Source organism: Eschrichtius robustus, chromosome 17 (assembly GCF_028021215.1).
Source record: "Eschrichtius robustus isolate mEscRob2 chromosome 17, mEscRob2.pri, whole genome shotgun sequence".
Taxonomy (NCBI): Eukaryota; Metazoa; Chordata; class Mammalia; order Artiodactyla; family Eschrichtiidae; genus Eschrichtius; species Eschrichtius robustus.
Window position 1 is genome coordinate 60,404,175 of NC_090840.1, and position 20,692 is coordinate 60,424,866.

The following is a 20,692-nucleotide window of genomic DNA, read 5'->3' on the forward strand; positions in this document are numbered from 1 at the left end:
CATTGCTTAAATGTTGACTAAGACTGTATGACTTATTCCTTATCTTAACCTCAAAAACCAGGCATAACTCTGATATTGATGTCTCTAAAGTTATAATCAGGAAACTGATTATCATAACATCACCACAAATTACACAAGTGTAATGACACCGTTTAAGCAATATTTAGAAATGGAACCCCTGGCTCTGGGTTTAAGTGTATTTCCATTATGAATCTCACAGTTTCACTGAAATTATATGAGTGTCTTAGGAGGAAATATGTTGCAGGTCAAGTGTATATTCTGTAGTTCTCCTTTTGCCTTGGCGAGTATGGCATTAACTATCACAGACTAGATTTGCAAACCTGTATTTTGAGGCCATAATTTTATATTGCCTTTGTAAAATTCATAGGATGATGCCAGTGCAATACCAAGGATGTGTTGTTTAGAATGTCATGGGAGCCAGGCTGCTATTCCCACACTAATGGGGTAGTTGGAGGGAAGATCTAGTCGAGGAAGTGCAGGCTCTGTGCAGCTGAAGCTGGAGAAGAGTAACTCTTCAATAATGCTTTGTATGGCATCAAAATCTAGGGAATATATGAGAACGGTAATGGAAATATGTTGCACAGAGGCACCAGAGGGACTTTTAAGGAATTGGAATGTTCTATTAGTACCTAGGTGTAATAGAATAAAGCAAAGTTAAAATTATTGCTATTCTTTAAATTGCTTATTATATTAAAATAAAATGCAGATATTAGACGTATAATTGAGTTTTGACAAATGGGTACCAGTGTAATCAACATAGCAATCAAGATAGAGATATTTCCCCTATCCCAGATAGTTTACTCACATCCCATTTCAGTCAATTCTTACCCCTCTTCAGACACTACTCTTCTGATTGCTATAGCTCGAAATTACTCTCGCCTATTCCTCAATTTTTAAATTTATTCTTCAATTTGCTTTTGTATCTGGCTTTTTTTGCTAAATATATACAGTTTTAAGATTCATCCATATTGTTATGTCATAGGCAGTTTATGCTTTTTCTATTTTAAATGAACTTTAGTGAGGTAAATTTATATATCATAAAATTTAAAAATTTTAGGTGTACTATTAAATGAATTTGGGAAAATATGTATAGTTGTGTAACCATATACATAATCAAGATAACTTTTTTCAAACTGAGTGAAATAAAAGTCTAAGATGATGCCAAAGTAATTCAAGGAAACTGATATAGAGATTTTATAAACTGCAAACAAAGAACAAGCATTTTTCCTATCATATCAACTAGTAATTTTGCTAAATTCAAATTTTATAACAAAAATATTCAAACAAAAAAATACAAAATTATGCAAATTGCTTGGGTTTTTTATTATATTTTCTAATCTCTAATATGGGAGTGCTAAAACAATGTTGGACAGTGAAGAAATAAAAGGGAAAAAAATGACACTGAAATCAGTTATAATATTTGGGATTAGGAGGTATCAACACTTATTTGGAGCCAAACCTTTATTTGAAAAGATACAGGAATGAAGAGTTTGAAAACAATAGCAATAAAAAATAGGTCGGACTGCCAAAAGGGTAATGGTATCAGGATCAGCACAGAAAGCCCAAATTGATTGAGAATAATTTTCTGTGTTTGTTGTTTTATGGTGTCTGTACATAAAACATTTAGATTGTGTTTAAGAAACCAATATGAACAGTTAAGGTATGATAGAGGGCCCATTATAATAAAAAAGTTTTCAAAATTACTTCAAATTGCTACATGTAATATGGATTTTTTTCTCTGCTTTTGTGTCAAAAGTTTAGAGAACTTATTGGAAAACAATTTGCCATAAATTCAAATCTAGGAAAGTAGCATATATCCTCTGCAAACCTTGCATACATTATTTTTTAGTCTTTGTAGGATACATGAGTGTCTGAGATACCGTACTCTTGACAGCTAGTGACAAGTCATGATCAGACACACTATTAATGTCTATTTATTTTAACACCAACCAATACGTACAGTTACTGCTTGTATCATGGTAGATGAGAAAAAGGGTTAAAGACTACCATGGATGAACAGAAACAGAGTACAGCATTGTTGAGAAATACAGGAATAGATCTTTGTGTTGTAATTATGGTGGGTTTTTTTTTTAAGATGGTATAAGGGTTTTATAAATAACCTAAAGGCTTTAAAAATATTTTTTGAAAAATGGTTAGAAAAAGCATTAAACCAGTGTATCAGCAGATACTGAAGACAGAGAGAAATAGTGAAAAAAAAATATACTAAAAACTCAGCCAGCTGATCTGTTAGATAGGCTTTTATCAGAATTGCATGAGTTAGGGTTCTCTGCCTTGACTGAAATCAGGTTAGTGATTCTTTGTTACCTACCCACAGGAAATAGTCTCAAGAAAACTACCTAGATATTAAATTGTCACATGCTTTAAGTTAATAAACCTTTAAATTATGGTTGGATTTTTAATAAAGACAAAGATAAAGACACATGAGGGAAGGAGGGAGAAAAGGAGAGAGGGAAAGAAGAGAAAGGAGGAAGAGAGTGGAAAGAAGGGAGAGAAAGAAAACTGCTTAAGGTATTTTGCCTAAAGGCCCTTGACATCAGCAAAGCTCCACTTTTTAACTGACTGCTTCCAGACCCAACTGCACTATTTTTATAGCTTTATTTCTGGACTGAGTTAGCAGAAAAGCAGAGGTAGCAGAGGATTCAGTTAGCAGTTACTCTCCAGGGCATATCTGCCAGTATTTTCTTTTCCCAATACATCTTATTTTAAGCTACAGCAGCAGTAAGAATCGAAGCTCTATTCAGCAAAATGAAGATTCCTTCAATATGTTTCTCTGCCACAGTGTTCATTCCAACACCAGAATATAATCACTTGGGCCTCAGTAACCATACAGTGGTAATGCAAGAAGCCTAACTTCTTCCTTCCTGGTTTTCAGGTAAAAGGAATGAAAGCATGGGTGAAACTAAAACTAAAAGATCGTTAACATAATGTCAATTCTGGTGTCCCAGAACTCAGCTATAGCTAGAGATCAATAAAAAAAAAGGGAGACCAGAAAGATACACACACACACACACACACACACACACACACACACACACACACACACACACACACACACACACACACACACACACACACACACACTCCCACACATATCTTTCAACTTGTATTTTTAGTCCCCTTTGTTGGAGAAATATAATTAAAAACAAAATCTTTTCCCAACCCAGATTGTTTCCACAAATGTAGTAATGAAAGAAAACATTCTTATTACTGAATAAACATTAAACCAGACTGTGATGTACAAAACAGGCAATCCACTAAGAAATGACAAATAAAGAAATCCCACCCTTTTATAGAGCCAAGCAGACACAACCTGTTACATACATGTTCTCAAGATGAACAATAACTAATCCTCAAATAAGAGGACTTGACAGTACTGTTGGTCACACATAGTTCATCCTAGTAATTGTAGTGACCATCTATGTTGGCTAATTGTCTTAACCCAGAGGAGAAACTAACCTCTCATACCTTTTATAACAGGAGGTAGTTTTGAAGCTTGCAGCAAGTTAGGCTCCTACCCTCCCACAGAAACTGAAAGACAGGAGAGCTTTCTCCTTTGATGTTTACATTTCAAAGAGATGGCTCCCAGGTCCCTAAGAAAGACATTCCTGGGTCTTAGAGGTAACAAAAGACCTATCTAGTTTTCAAAAGGATTTATATAAATTTCAAAAGGATAAAGTACTTAACAGTTATAAATTTTCTAAAGTAAATGCTCTAAAAAAAGAGGGAGAGGTCTCTTTATTTTCAACACAGAAAATTTAGCCTCGTATTTTTCATTTTAATTTCTGTTTCCACATTTCAGTTATTTTTTAATGCATTATGTATTCAGCAAATGTGCACTAATATGTTATTAGTGCACTAATATATTATTACTTAAAACTCTCATCAGTTTCACTATTACAACTTATTTTAAGAAATATCACAAAAAATTAAAAAAAAAAAAACAAACACAGCAGAGGACCAATATCTCAGGCCAAAGTGACCTAAAGCAATTAAGTGAAATTAAGCATGAACTTATTTTTCACAGCTATATATCATAGATGGTCCAGGGTTTCAGGTAAAACAAAGTTTTAGTGTCTTAAAGTCAAGTGTTTTATAGGGATAGAAGGAAATACCAGAAGCAAATAAAATTTTAGCTTCTTTTAAATATTAAACTGTATGATACTGACTAATCAAATATCAATGTAAACCATTTTCATTTTGCTTGACCAACAGAATTCATCCCTAATCCATCCCGAATAGAAACAAAGACTATACTAAAAGAGTTTTCTAAAACCTAACAGAAAAAGAAGTAGCATTATAATTCCAAACTTATTGGAATCTCTGTGTAAATTTAAGTATAAAATTCTAACTAAATTCCTAAACCATTACAAGTTAAATTTTCTGAAATAACTGCATAAGAATAATTTTCTGTATAGCAGTGGTTCTTAACTTGGGACAGTCCTCCTCTTCTCCTCCCCAGGAAGACATTTGGCAATGCCTGGTGCATTTTTGGCTGTCATTAACTGGAGGAGGGGGTGCCAATGGCATCTAGTGGGTAGATGCCAGGCGTGCTGCCAAACATCCTACAATGCACAGGATAGCATGCCCCCACCACCCCAAAAATAATTATCCAGTTCCAATGTCAATAATGCTGAGGTTAAGAAAACCTGATATATTATAGTTAATTTTGTGACAGTAATTAGCATAATTCAACTTTTCCTTCACAGTGAGATGTCTAACATGGTATTGATCTACAGATTCTAAGTTGAAACTAAAGTTGATATTGATTTGCACTGAAACAAAGAAATTATAAAATATGAATAGATCATTATCTAACCTGTAAAAAGCTTAACGGTTTTCTTACATTATTGAATAACCTGGCATAGAATACCTGAAGCTGACAAGATGATAAAGCAACATATGTAATACAGAGATAAAAGCTATCCGTAAAGTCTTCTATCTTGACAATTTATTGTGAAATGATTTAGTATCACAAAAAGTAAAACACATCAACAAAGTATAGGGGTTATCTCCAGTTTAGCAGACTAAATCTGACATGTACAGTACTTCACATTTCTAACCAAAATATATGCACAAATTAAATCACATTAATATCTCCTCTGACAGTTGGAAATAATAGAAAATGGCAAATCTTTGGTTACAGAAAATTAAATACTTTAAGGATGTAGAATTTTTAAAAAAATACTGTTTAAAAGACTTGAACATGAAACCTTCTTTAGAGCACCATCTGAAAAATATCTGGGAGAGTTAAGTTGTATTTTATACAGTGAAGTTTTGTTATATGAGAACGGACATTTCTTATCAACACCTATATTTATCAGACTCTATTTCTTAATATGGGAGAGACAACTGCCTTTAAAGGTCAATTAGGTATTAGTTCTATTGCCCCAAATTTAGGTCAAAAATATAAAGTTTATTACCAGCAACAGAATGGGATTCATATATTCTGTTATTAAACAATTAAAACAAAAGCTATATTTCCATGGTTTGAGCGGTAAAGGTACAGAATTCTGATCGTAATAATGATTTTATAGTCATCTAGGGAGGATATTTAAAATCCTCACCTACTTATATAACATTCTTCACTTCTGCTTAAAACATAATTTTATCAAAGTAGGTAAGACTATTCATAAAATTACTTCATGCCCAAGGACCTGAAATTCCCTTTGCTGTAATTACATTGTTTCAAAATCCATTAGTTCTCCAACACCATCTCTGAAACAATTTTACTATGATTGTATTGTATCAAAAGCTGTATCTTTTATTCATCAAATAATGGACTTTTTTTATTTTAACTTTCTTGGCACCAGATAGGAGATGCATCTTCACTTCGATTATACTTGAACAAAGTCTAAAAAGTCTCCTTTCAGATGAATCTTCCTTTGTGCCATTTCCAAAATTCACTGCTATTTGCAAACCACTTAAAGTCCCATTCTGAATAAATAAACACAAATTCTCATTTAAGGGAGACTTCCAATGCATAATGATGAAACAAAAATAAAAATCCTTTGAGATATAGTTCAAGTTTTTGTGCCTACTATATTCAGAATAAAAAATCTGAAACAAAAAAAGGGAAAATTAATTTAAAAAAAGAAGAAAAGGAAAATGTCTAAGGGCTTCCCTGGCAATAGGTTAGGGAAAAATATTTTTTTTATTTTTGTATCTCACAGCTAAAAGATGTATTTCAGGAAATTTAAGCTAACTCTCCCATGTCTTTCTATAAAACCTAAGCACAAAACCAAAAACTAAATATTTGTAGTTTTGTTAAAATAAGAGCTGACTTTGAATTAGAGTAAGGCAATTTGGAAATAATTGTAAATATTATTAAAAATAATACATTCTTTCCCTGCTTCCTTTTCTGGCTTCCTTCAGTGCCTTATTTCTTTCACTAAATGAAAGGACTTATATATAAATTGTTTTTTCTTAATGGCATATATAATATATAAAAATATATTTATATTATAATACATATATATACGTTTTCTATTACTGGACTACAAATTACTACAACCTTAAAACTACACATATTTATTATCTCACGATTTCTGTGGGGCAGAAGTCTTGACATGACCTAACTGGGTTCTCTACTTAAGGCGTCTCACAAGGCTGTAGTAAAGGTGTCAACTGGAGCTGTGTTATCACCTGAGGGCTCAACTGGGGGAGGACCCGATTCCAAGCTCACTCATATGGTTATTAAAAGGATTCTTCTTCTGCTGGACCAAGGGCCTCAGCTCCCTCTGGGCTTTTGTCCAGAGGCTAATCTTAGTTCCTCGCCATATGGGCCTTCACAGGGCTAGGTCACAGCATGGCATCTTGCTTCATCAAAGCCAGCCAAGAGGAGAGTCTGCTAGAAAAGACAGAAGTTACAATATTATATAATTATGGAAGTGGCATTCCATCTGTGCTGTATTCTATTAGTCCAAAGCAAGTCACAGGTTCTGCTCATATTCAAGAAGGACATGAATACCAGGAGAATAAGGTGGTAATATGATCTTAGTCTATTCCATACAGTAGCTAATATGTATTGAAAATGTAAGGTTCTAGAAACTTCTCATTTTCCCCAATTCTTCATTCCCTCTGTAGTACTAAAAATGGTAAATGGTAAATCTTGTCTAGGATTATAACTTGCAGGGAAAAGTGCTACAGGTTTTGCCTCCCTTACAGCTAATCATGGGTGGCCAATGGAATAAGAGCAAGTTATATGTACAACTTTTCTTCCCACATTCTGGAATTTGAATGAGTTAGTGAATTATCTTTGATTGCATAGCAACCCTGTCTAAGCACTTTACATGTATTAACACATTTAATTATCACACTTCTAAAAGGGAGGGAGTCTAATTATCCTAATATTACAGAAAAGGCAAGTGAGGAAAAAACGTGAAATATTTTGTCCAAATGCACACAGTAAGTTCTGGTGCCACAGTTTGAACACAGGGAGTACAAATGTGGAGCTTACAGTTTTAATATTATTAGTTTTCTTCTTTACAATTTCACAATTTACATTAGTCATCTATTTAAAAACATTTTCAACTCAGACCAAATTATTACAACAGCAAAGAAAAACATCAGCGTATCATGGAAAATTTTCAAAATATCCATTTGATTTCATTAGTGATGATTCCTATGTTGGTATCACAGGAAAGTAGCCCTCAGTGGGCTAAGCTACGAGTGTTTTGTACTTTTACTGATAAACTTTAAATTGTACTTTATATATGATGGAGTTTTCTGAACAGTTCTCTATAAGAAGAACAATATATAAGAACGACCTATCGTTATACGGCTCATGAAATAAGAAAGACCTAGAGGTTTTTGCTGAACGTCCATTGCTTTTGATATTATTAATGAAAATAGATTAGTTTGAATAAATGAAATGAATAAATTCAATCCCCTAAAATACCTAAACATAGATGTATTTTTTAGGTTCTCTAGCATATTTAAGTAATAGTTTACACGTTAATACCAAAAAATAAATTTTCTTGCTCTCTGAATTAATTTCTATTGTTTTTATTTCCAACCAAGAGCATAAACACACACACACATACACACACGTACACACACACACACTCTAGAACAAGTTAAGTAGTGAAAAAGACAATGTCAAGAATTACTTGTTATAGCCTTATGATGAATAAAATAACCTACTGTTGAGATTCAAACCCCATCCAACTGGCCCAGAGCCAGAACTTCTTCAAATTCACTGCACTGTCCCTACAACTCCATCTGCTGGTCATCTTTTATGGGAATTGAAACATGCAAGCAGAGCTTCCTCTTGTTAGACCTCAGATGGGAACATGCACATCTGGCAACTCAAATTATTTGCCACTCCTGCATATCCAGGATGACTGCAAAAGCATTGCAAGTGTTGATTTGGTGGTTAAAAATACATTTTAATTTTAGTGGATAGGCAAATTAGCAAATATGGAATCTTTGAATAATGAGGAAAGATATATATCAATTTGAGATAATACTTGTAAAATTATTTTCCCACTCCACTACTTGCAAGAGTATGCTCTTCTTTCACCTGTACCAGGGACTCTCTGTGGTTATGACCCTTAAAGAAAGGTCTGTGACTCCTTAGAAATTTTGATTTCTTTTGATGAAGATAGAAAAATGGTGACAGCTTCACTCCAAGCTTTCAAAAAATCATCACATTTAAATTATTTATAAAATAAATTTGTGAAAAGGAAAAAGTCAAGTGTGTTCTCAACAGCAGCAGCAAACAACAAAGCAATGATACGTAACATGTATAATTTTCTAGTTATCAGAGGGGTTAAGAGACACAACCAAGTTCTTTATTATGACATAGGCTTTTTGATATATTTAACATTAATCAAACTTCCAGCATTATTTAAAATAACCCCAATTTTTAGTCTTGTTATAATTGTTAATCTATATTTCTCCCTGTTATCATGCTTCATGCTTCCTTAATTAATTTTTTTTGGCTATCCATCTAATAGATGTTCTTTGCTTCACTACTTCATGCACTAGGTACCAATTTGATAATGAAGGAAAACAATTCAAGGCTTTATTGGATTTTTTTTTTTAACTCACTAGCTCTGAACTTAAACATTATGTATAAAACATTTCATTTTCATCATGGGCATTTCTCTCAAATACAATAGTAATATAGTAATATTATTTTATTTATTTTACACGTTACTATATATTTAGATATTAGGTTCTCATTAGGCTAATTTATTATTAAATAGTTAAATGCTATTATTTTGTCCATGTAATACATAAAAAATGACTCCATCCCCAACTACTGTCACCTTCACCTCCCCCCAACCAACCACAACAACAAAAAGTCATAGAGTTTATCTGGAAGCTATAGAAACATAAAATAGTATTTATTTCCACACATTTGTATGGCAACAATACTGTGCTAATAGATTTTTACTTTGCTGTCCCACCAACTTTGAGCAAACCAGCACTTTCTCTGTACCTGATATTTAATCTGTACAGTTGAAGGAATACTATCTATGGTAGGCATACTACTGGTTACGCTGAGGCTCAGATAAGAAAATATTTTGAGGTTACTTTATATTGCAAGAAAAATATAAAAAGTAACTAGTCCATTTGATATTTTTATGGAGATTTTGCTAAGAAGTGAAAAAAAATACAGTATATGATAATTAAAACTGTTCATATAAAAGTAACTATGTGCAGTGACACTTGATTTTTTAAATTCTGCGTCAGCACTCCCACCTCCAAAGAGGGTGCCTTATAACACCATCCATCCAAATTCATAAAACATAACAGGCATTACAGGCTATTTAAAAATTACTGTTGTTATCTGTGGAGTTTGCCTGTCAAAGGTTTGATATCAATAGAAGGTAGTTGTGACAGGTAAAATAATGGCCCCCCCAAAGATGCCACGGCTTAATCCTAGTAGCCTGTTAACATGTTACATTTCATGGCAAAAGGAATTTTGTAGAATTGATTAAGATTAAAGACATGGAGATGGGGAGATTATCCTGGATAATCACAATGAGCCCAACCTAATCATGGGGATACTAAAAATTGGGCGAGGAAGGCAAAATAGTGGATCTGAAAAATAATACAGAAGAAATATATGAGGTGTGCAAGGGGCTTGACCCACCCTTGCTGGCTTTGAGGATGGAGGAAGGACCAAGGGTCACCTCTACAAAATGGGAAAGGCCCTCAGAAGACAGCCGGCAAGAAAACAGAGACTTCATTCAGTTTTTTTAAATTAATTTTTATTGGAGTATGGTTGATTTACAATGTTGTATTAGTTTCTGCTGTACAACAAAGTGAATCAGTTATACATATACATATATCCACTCTTTTTTAGATTCTTTTCCCATATAGGTCATTACAGAGTATTGAGTAGAGTTCCCTGTGCTATACAGTAGGTTCTTATTAGTTATCTATTTTATATACAGTAACGTGTATATGTCAATCCCAGTTTCCAATTTATCCCTCCCCCCACACACATTTCCTCTCAGGTAACCATGTTTGTTTTCTACATCTGTGACTCTATTTCTGTTTTGTAAATAAGTTCATTTGTACCCTTTTTTTAGATTCCACATATAAGCGATATCATATGATATTTGTCTTTCTCTGTCTGACTTACTTCACTCAGTATGACAATCTCTAGGTCCATCCATGTCACAGCAAATGGCATTATTTCATTTGTTTTTATGGCTGAGTAATATTCCATTGTATAATCCATTCCTCTGTTGATGGGTATTTATGTTGCTTTCATGGCCTGGCTATTGTAAATAGTGCTGTGATGAACATTGGGGTGCATGTATATCTTTTTGAAGTATGGTTTTCTCCGGGTATATGCCCAAGAGTGGGATTGCTGGATCATATGGTAGCTCTACTTTTAGTTTTTTAAGGAAACTCCATACTGTTCTCCATGGTGGCTGTAACAATTTACATTCTTACCAACAGTGTAGGAGGTTTTCTTTTCCTCCACACCCTCTCCAGCATTTATTGTTTGTAGATTTTTTGGTGATGGCCATTTTGACCGGTGTGAGGTGATATCTCATTGAGTTTTGATTTGCATTTCTCTAATAATTATTGAGGTTGAGCATCTTTTCATGTGCTTCTGGCCATCTGTATATCTTCTTTGGAGAAATGTCTGTTTAGATCTTCTGCCCATTTTTTGGTTGGGTTGTTTGTTTTTTCAATATTGAGCTGCATGAGCTGTTTGTATATTTTGGAGATTAATCCCTTGTCAGTTTCTTCATTTGCAAATATTTTCCCTGTTCTGTGGGTTGTCTTTTCATTATGTTTATGGTTTCCTTTGTTTCATTCTTACAACTGGAAATAACTGAATTTTGCCACAACCTGAGTGAGCAAGGACACTGATCCTCCCCTAAAGACTCCAGAAAGAAATGCTGCCCTGCCAACACCTTAATTTTAGCCTGGTGAGAGCCATATTGGGCTTCTGATCTGCAGAACTGTAAGACAATAAATTTGTGTTGTTTAAGCCACTAATTTTGTGGTAATTTGTTACAGCAGCGATTAGAAACTAATACAGTAATTGATGTGACAACAAGGATAGTATGTCGGGAGTTAACTGGGATTGTGGCATTGCTGATAAAGTTCAGCTTCATAAAGATAGTTTCACACTGACCTCTTCCCCTTCTCAAATCAAAAGGTAGTCTTTATAGATTTATTACATTTATATTTTTGAATTCACTTCAAGCATATTCTCTGCCAATAAACCCTGAAGAAATAATTCTCCAAGTTTCTATGTTTCCAGAACATGTCATGCAATACTACTCTTAGAGCACTTGTGACATTGCATTTTAGATTTGTGTTGACATGTCTGCTCTTCCATTAAAAATTAATTTTGTTAGGGTCAGATTATTGCTGTTGTTCCTTATTGATGTTTCTTTCTTCTGTACCTAGCATAGTGCCTGGCCCAAAGCAATTTCTCAAAATGTTTTTGTTAAATAAGTAAATGAGAATAAACTTTGTCTTCCCAACCAAATGATTAGATAGAAACAAAAATAATTGCTTATATATATTTTTACCATCTTATAGTTTATAAAGCTTCCTCATTTATACATATATATGTATAATTATAGTTCTTAAAGCTTTCTTATATATTTATATACATATACATATTTTAGTTATTAAGTTTAGGATTTGTTCTCCTTTGTATATAAGTAACAGTCCCACTATACAGAATTGTCAATACTGTCCAGTTAGTTGTATCTTTGGATTTTTCCACTTATGATCATATTTTAATGAGATATATTGATAAGAACTTTTGAAGCAGCTGTCCTTTAGTATAGTGACAATCCTTAGCTATAAAACTGTGAGGCTAACAGTCACAGAAAAACATAGTATGACATTGAAACACTGAGGAAAATGAAAGACTATTGATATTAAACCAAACTTTAATAACTGCTTCTAATGATCTAAAGATTTTTGTTTTTCAGTCACTTTCACATAAAAAGGGGAACAATTTACACTTAAAAGCTAGCCACTGATTTTCTAAATGCTTCTGTTATGTAATAACTGGTTGGATTCAGTTATGATGGGCACTAAATCCTATCTTATTTGTTTCTTTTACACTTAACATAGGAACAGAATTTGATAGTTTAAGTGAGGATTCAAAAAATCACTTAGGGTATTCTAATTTAAGGACCAACAAACTACCTAATAACTTGTAGATTTCAGAATTCCAGCTCCAAATATAGGACTTAGAATAAGATAGGCAATTAACTCTTTGTTGAATAAACAATGCCCAGATCTAGGAGCTTCTAGGGCTATTGTCTTAGTTGATATCAATACCATATATGTTTAGAACATATTTTAAGACAAAAGACGAATGGAATTGTTACTCAAAATTAAAAGTCATCAATTCATGAGATCGAAACTGGAACAATAAGAGGATACATGAAAAAGATAAATGGATGTTAATTTTATTTGAGTTCAAAGATCACATAAAATTTTGTAATGTTTAAAAAGTTACCAGGAAAATATAAATTCCCAAAAATATGCATTCATTTTACATGTGTTAGGCATTCTGCTAGAACACAAGGATATAAGGATGATTATTACATAGTCCTTATCCTGAAGGAGCTCACTATCTTTGAGCAATTTGTCACAAATATATAATGACATGAAAATGTGATAGGAAATACAGAGAGGTGTGCATGCACACTACTTTGAGAACATGAGGGGTGACTGCCTAATTCTTTCTGGGATAATTTGTAAACTACAGATATGGGGTAATAATTCAGTAGGATTTTAGAACATAATTAGGAACTTGCTAATTACTTAAACAAAAGAAGTCATTACAGGCAAAGGGCACTTTATATTAAAATTTAAGAGACACAAAAGTCCGTGGTATTTCCCATTTTAGTGTTAATGTGGTTAATAGGATTTCCAGTTAACGTGGTGAGTGCTTTATGGTCAGAAGTGATTGGAGAAAAATGAAAAATCTAGTCAAGAAAAATAACGAAATTGAGAGTTCTGGGATAAAGCATAGCCAGGTCATTCCTCTAGCGAGTGAATTAAGAAGGAGTGCTTTGAGGAGAAACATCTAAGTGAAGACTGTAATTTGAAAGGGTTAGCCTAGCAAAAATCTAATTAGGAGGAGGTAAGAGTTAACTCAGAAAGCCCAAGACCAGATAATTTTGATCTGCCTGAAAAATTAGATAGGACACAAATGTAGCTGGAATGTAATGAAAAAGGCGAGAATGGGAAGAAAGATCTAGATGGTAGGTGGAAGACACATTATTTAGTCAGTGTACGATAAAGTCTAAGGAAAACTGTTAAAGATATTTAAACAGAAATGTCATGTAAGAGGGTTTATCTGTTTAAAAACAAAATTCTGCTCATTATGTAATATGTATGCGTGTAGAGATGGGGTGAAGAATGGAAGCACGTGACCAGGAAAGCTATTGAAAGATCCTAGAGATGTACAATGGAAGTGTCCCTGGAAAGACAGAGAATGGATACACAGAACCAATACTGATACTTTTTAAAAAAGTCAAAGGAACTTATAGAGAGGACCCAAACTAAGGGTGTAATACATAATAATGGATAGGAAGGGTTGATTATTATGAAAATATATAGAGGTTAGAAAGAACAGGATGCTGCATTTATCTGTGTATGTATATTGGTATCTCTACTTTGTTTCAGAAGTGTTTCATACAGGCTATATATATATATATATTTTTTCCAAGGTGAAATAAGCATTTCCATTTTTTTAAACATCTTTATTGTAGTATAATTGCTTTACAATGGTGTGTTAGTTTCTGCTTTATAACAAAGTGAATCAGCTATGCATATACATATATCCCCATATCTCTTCCCTCTTGCATCTCCCTCCCTCCCACCCTCCCTATCCCACCCCTCTAGGTGGTCACAAAGCCCCGAGCTGATCTCCCTGTGCTATGCAGCTGCTTCCCACTAGCTATCGGTTTTACATTTGGTAGTGTATATAGATCCATGCCACTCTCTCACGTCGTCCCAGCTTACCCTTCCCCCTCCCCTATATATATTGTTTTAATTTCAGCCATTATCATAGTTCTACAATACGATACTCCAAAAATTGTTTATTTGGAAATGTAATTAAAATAAGTAAAAATGAAAATCAGAAGATGATAATATTGCTGAGACTATTTGTGCAAACCATGATGTGCTGGCATGGTTGAAATAGTCTAAAATCAAATCAAATTAAATCACTTAGTATTTCTGCTTATTTGGTGTATGTGTATGTGTTTGTGCACTTATTTCTTTGTGTCTCTAAACCAGCTTGACAGCTTTTATCTTTATGCAGCTTTATCAGTTTTCATGTAAATTAGAGGCAACCTGATTTTACTTCCTTAATTGTATAATTGGTATTTGAACATAATATTGAAGTAAACCTATTCAATCTCATATGCCACCATTGTAAATATTGTTGCATTTTATAAAATGATTCTTTTTGCCCATGTTCCCCTTAGAATTTCATAATCTTTACAATTTAAAGTAAAGGAAGTTGGCTTAGACCTTATGTATTTTGTCTTTGAAGAGTCATAATTACCCTAATTATCTGCTCCAGTGCAATTAAAATGTTTTAACACTCCACTTTATCTCCAGAGGAATATACTTAGTTTCTAAGAAGTTACCATCTGTTTTTTATTTGAATACTCATGGTAGGTTAAAAATGTACCTGTGTGTTCAGTGCTATCAACATCATCTGTCATGAAATTCCTATTTCAGGCACAGATACTCTGCAAATGGCAGTAGGAGGTAAAAAACAAGAGCCACAGTGAAGAGAGAAACCCAGATTGGTACCATCTCCTCTCTCTTCTCTACCTAAGGAACATAGAGATTCCTTTCATTCTTCTTTAAACTATTTTCTTTCTCCCCTTTAAATAGACTTTTAATAATCTTCATCAATCCGAGAAATGTCTTTGTAACCTTCCTTAATTCCCTCTATTTCTCTGTTGATGTACATATTTTTTACAAAGGATTATGCAAATTTTGCAATTGGAGAAAAGGAAAGTATGAAAATTAATGGAATAAAGAGGTTGAATGTCACAGTAACATATCTGGATTAATTTGAAACAATACAGAGGACATCTAAGTTTGGCTTAAAGATGCACAGATAATATCAGCCAGAAGTACCAGTTTATGTCATTTATATCATTTATATCATTGTAAACGTTCAATCTTGATTGCAACTACTGTCTATCAGTTGGATAGTTTAGACAAAGGACAATTACTGGTTTTGAAAAAACTTTATAGTGGTTTGTAAAGATTTTTTCCCTTATGTCACGAATCTGTTTGAGAATCTAATGAAGATTATGTATTCTCTCCCCAGAGGGAGTAATTATGTTCACTCAATATTTTATATTAGATTTAGAAAGTTAATGGGCTCCCTGAAATAGAGTGCCATTTTGACCTGTCATTCAAGTCTGCATTTTAATAGAAGGACAAACTTCAGAACAGATGTATAAAGTTTTTGAACCTCCAAGTAAAAATATAAAGACAACTGTGTCTTTAAGTGCTAATTTTAGACAAAATGATTGTATTCCTTCTTACCAAAGCACAGAGGAAAACAAATATTATCTTGTATATAGCCAATCAAGGGTAGTGCATACCCAAAATGAATTTTCTTAGACTACACTACCAGCATGTCTAACTTAAAAAAATTCTGATTTGGGTATCAGGAATCTAAATTTACTAGATAGAGCAGAAACTGAAAATATGCAAATCTTCTAAAATTGATACCAGAAGTTTTAGAATATGAGTAGAATCATAGAGTACTTGTCCTTTTGTGACCAGCTTCTTTTGCTTAGCGTAATGTCTTCTTGGTTCATCTATGTTGTAGCTTGTGATATGATTTCCTTCTTTATTTAAGGCTGCATAATATTCTATTGCATAAGTATACCTGGATCGTATGGCTATTCTCTGTTTAATTTTCTGAAGATTCTTTACACTATTTTCCATAATTTTTACAACTTTTTATATTCCCTCTAAGAGTGAAGAAGGATTCTAACTTTTTTGCATCCTCACCAGCATTTATCATTTTCTGTTCTTTTGATAGTGGTCATCGTGATGGGTGTGAGACAATGTCTCAATGTGGTTTTGATTTGCATTTCCCTAATGATTAGTGATGGTGAACATCTTTACATGTGTTTATTTTTATATTTTATTTCAAGAAACCTCTATTTGAGTCTTTTGCCAATTTTTGGAATTAGGTTATTTGTTAAGTTGTAGAAGTTCCTTATATATTCAGGATATTAACCCTTTAGTGGATATGTGATTGACAATTATTTTCTATTATTCTATAAGTTGCCTTTTCACTCCATTTATTGTTTTTTCAGACGTGCAGAAGTTTTAAGTTTAGTATAGCGTCATTTGTCTATTTTTGATTTTGTTGCTTGTGCTTTTGGTGTCATGTTCAAGAAATTATTGCCAAGACCAATGACGGAAAGTTTTTCCCATATGTTTCATTCAGGAATTTTATAGATTCAGTCTTACATTCAAATCTTTAATCCAATTTGATTTTTGCATATGGTGTAAGGTGAAAGTCCAACTTCATTCTTTTGCAGATGGATATCCAGTTTTCCCAGTACTATTTGTGGAAGATACTGCCTTTTTTTCCCATTGCGTAGTCTTCTTGCCATTGTCAACAATCATTTGATCATATATGGGAGGGTTTATTTCTAAGCTCTCTATCTTTTCCTTTGGTCTACATATCTGTCTTTATGCTAGTGCCAGGTTGTTTTAATTAATGTTGCTCTGTAGTATGTTTATAAATCAGGGAGTATAAGGCTTCCAACTTTGTTCTTCTTGCTCAAGATTGTAATTCAAGGTCCCTAGAGATTCCATACAAATTTTAGGATATTTTGAACTGTTTCTGCATGACATGGCTTTCAAATTTTGATAGGGATTGCACTGAACCTGTAGATTGCTTTCGGTAGTATGAATATTTTTAACAACATTCAGTCTTCCAATATATTAGCATGGCATGTCTTTCCATTTATTTGTATCTTCTTTGATTTCTTTTAGCAATGTTTTGTAATTTTCAGTGTACAAGTCTTTTACCTCCTTCGTTAAGTTTATTACTAAGTATTTTATCTTTTTTTTTTATCCTATTGTAAATGGGTTTTTATTCTTAGTTTCTTATTTGGATTGGATATTGTCAGTGTATAGGAATGCAACTGATTTCTGAGTGTTAATGATGTATCCTGCAACTTTACTGAATTCACTTATTAATTTTAAGATAGATTTTATGGAATATTTAGGGTTTTCTATGTATATGATCATGTTGTCTGTGAACAGAGATGATTTTAATTCTTCATTTCTAACTTGTTTGCCTTTAATTTCTTTTTCTTGTCTGAATACTCTGGTTAGAAATTCTAGTACGATGTTGAATAGTAGTGGCAAGAGTGGGCATCCTTGCCTTGTTCCTAATCTTAAAGGAAAAACTCTCAGTCTTTTCCCATTAAGTATAATGTTTGATGTAGGTTTTATATACATGGCTTTTATTTTTATTTTTTGATTTCTAGTTTATTGTTTTTATCATGAGACGGTGTTGAATTTTGTAAATTGCTTTTTCTGCATCTATTTAGATGATCATGTGGTTTTGGTCCTTCATTTTGTTAACGTTGCATGACATTGATTGATTTTTATATCTTGAACCATCCTTGTATTCCTGATATAAATCCTATCTGGTCATGATGTATGATTCTTTTAATTTGTGTACGATTCTTTTAATTTGCTGTTGAACTCAGGTTGCCGGAATTTTATATAGGATTTTTGTGTTAATATTCATCAAATATTCGTCATGGATATTGGGCTTCAGTTTTTGTGTTTTTTTCTTGCTGTGTCTTTTTCTGATTTTGGTATAGGGTAATGCTGGCCTCATAGAATGAACCAGCGAATACCCCCTCCACTTTAATTCTTTGAAAGTTTGAGAAGAATTGACATTAATTCTTCTAAATATGTGGTAGAATTATTCAGTGAAACTATCTGGTCCTTGATTTTTTTTTGCTGGGAGGTTTTTAATTACTGCTTCAGTCTCCTCGCTAGTTAGAGGTCTGTTCAGATGTTTTATTTCTTCATGATTCAGCTTTGGTAGGTTGTATGTTTCTAGGAATTTATCCATTTCTTCTAGGGTATTTAATTTTTTTGTGTATGATTGTTCATAGTAGTCTCCAATAATTCTTTTTTATTTCTGTGTCATCAGTTGTAATATTTTCACTTTTATATCTAATTGTAGACATTTTGTGTCTTCTCTCTTATTTAGTCTAGCTAAGGGTTTGTTAATGTTGATCTTTTCAAAATATCAAGTCTTGTCTTCATTGATTTGTTCTATTATTTTTCTATTCTCTATTTTATTACTGTCATCTGATTATATCCTTTCTTCTGTGGGCTTTCGTTTTGTTTGTTCTTTTTCTAGTTCCTTGAGGCATAAGGTTAGGTAATTAATTTGAGATCTTTCTTCTTTCCTTAACATAAGTATTAACCATTATAAACTTCCCTCTGCTTTTGCTGCATCCCAATGTTTTGTTTTAATTTTAATTCATTTTCAGGTATTTTCTAAATTCCTTTGTAATTTTTCTTTTATCCAGTGGCTGTTTAAGAGTGTGTTGTTTAATTTCCATATATTTGTGGATTTGCTTGTTTTTCCTTTGCTAGTGATTTCCAGTTTATTTCCATTGTGATCAGAGAAGATACTTTGTACAATTTTAAGCCTCTTAAATTTGCTAAGACATGTTTTGTGGCCTATAGTATGCTCTGTGTTCAGGAATATTTCATGTGTGCTTGAGAAGAATATATATTCTGTTACTGTTGGGTAGAGTGTGGTGTATGTGTCAGTTACTTTCAGTTGGTCTATAATGTTGTTCAAGTCCTGTATTTCCTTGTTGATATTCTTGATTTATATCTACAAATGAAAGTAGGATATTGATGTCTCCTACTATTGTTGTATTGCTCTTTCTTCCTTCACTTCTGTCAATGTTTGCTCCATTTATTTAGGTGCTCTAATGTTAGGTACATACATATTTATAATTTTTATATCTTCCTGGAGAATTGACTCTTTTATCATTACATAATGTCCTTCTTTGTCTTTTGTGGCAGATTACATTAATGTCTATTTTGTATGATATAAGTACGGTCATCCCAGTTCCCTTTAGGTCCTATTTGCATGAAATATCTTTTTCTACTCTCATTTTTAGCCTATGAGTTCCTAGATCTAAATTTAGTCTCTTGTAGGTAACATATAGTTGGATTTTTTTAATTCATTAAGTCAATCTATTTCTTTTCATTGGTACATTTAATTCATTTATTTAAAAAAATTACTGATAGGAAAGGACTGACTTTTTCCATTTATTTTTTTTCTGTCAGTTTGTAGTTTTTTGTCCCTCATTTTTTCCTTTCTTGCTATTTTCGTATATGCTTTGATTTTTTTGTGGTGACATATTTTGATTCCCTTCTCATTTCCTTTGTTTATATTATATAGATACTATATTTGTGATTACCATTATAATTACACAAAACATATTAAAGTTATAACTATCTATTTAAATGGATAACAACTTCAATAACATATAAAACCTCTTCTCTTTTACATCTCTACCCCCCACATTGTTATTGATGACACAAATTACCTCTTTAATATTGCATATCTATTTACATAGATTTATAATTACTTTTTACGCTTTTTAAAAGTTTCTATACCAGATATATGAGTGATTTACTCACCTACATTACAATACTACAGGATTCTATTTTTGTTTATATATTTAACTTTATCAGAGAATTTTATATTTTTGTATGGTTTTGTGTTGCTATTTATCGTTCTTTACTTCAATGTGTAGAACTCATTTCAGTATTTCTCATAGGGTAAGTATAGTGATGATGAATGTTCACAGCTTTTCTTCATCTGGGAAAAATCTAAATTTCTCTATCATTTTGAAGGACAGTTTTTGCCAGATAGAATATTGCATTGTTGGCTATAAGTGTTTTTTTCTTCCTTTCTTTTGGTACTTTTTATATATCACTCCACTTCCTTCTATCATGTAAGTTTTCTGCTGAGAAATCTGCTGATAATCTAATAGATGTTCCCTTGTACATGACAAGTCATGTACTGCTTTCAAGATTCTCTCTTTATCTGTGACTTTTGACAGTTTGATTTTGATGTGTCTTGGTGTGAGTCTCC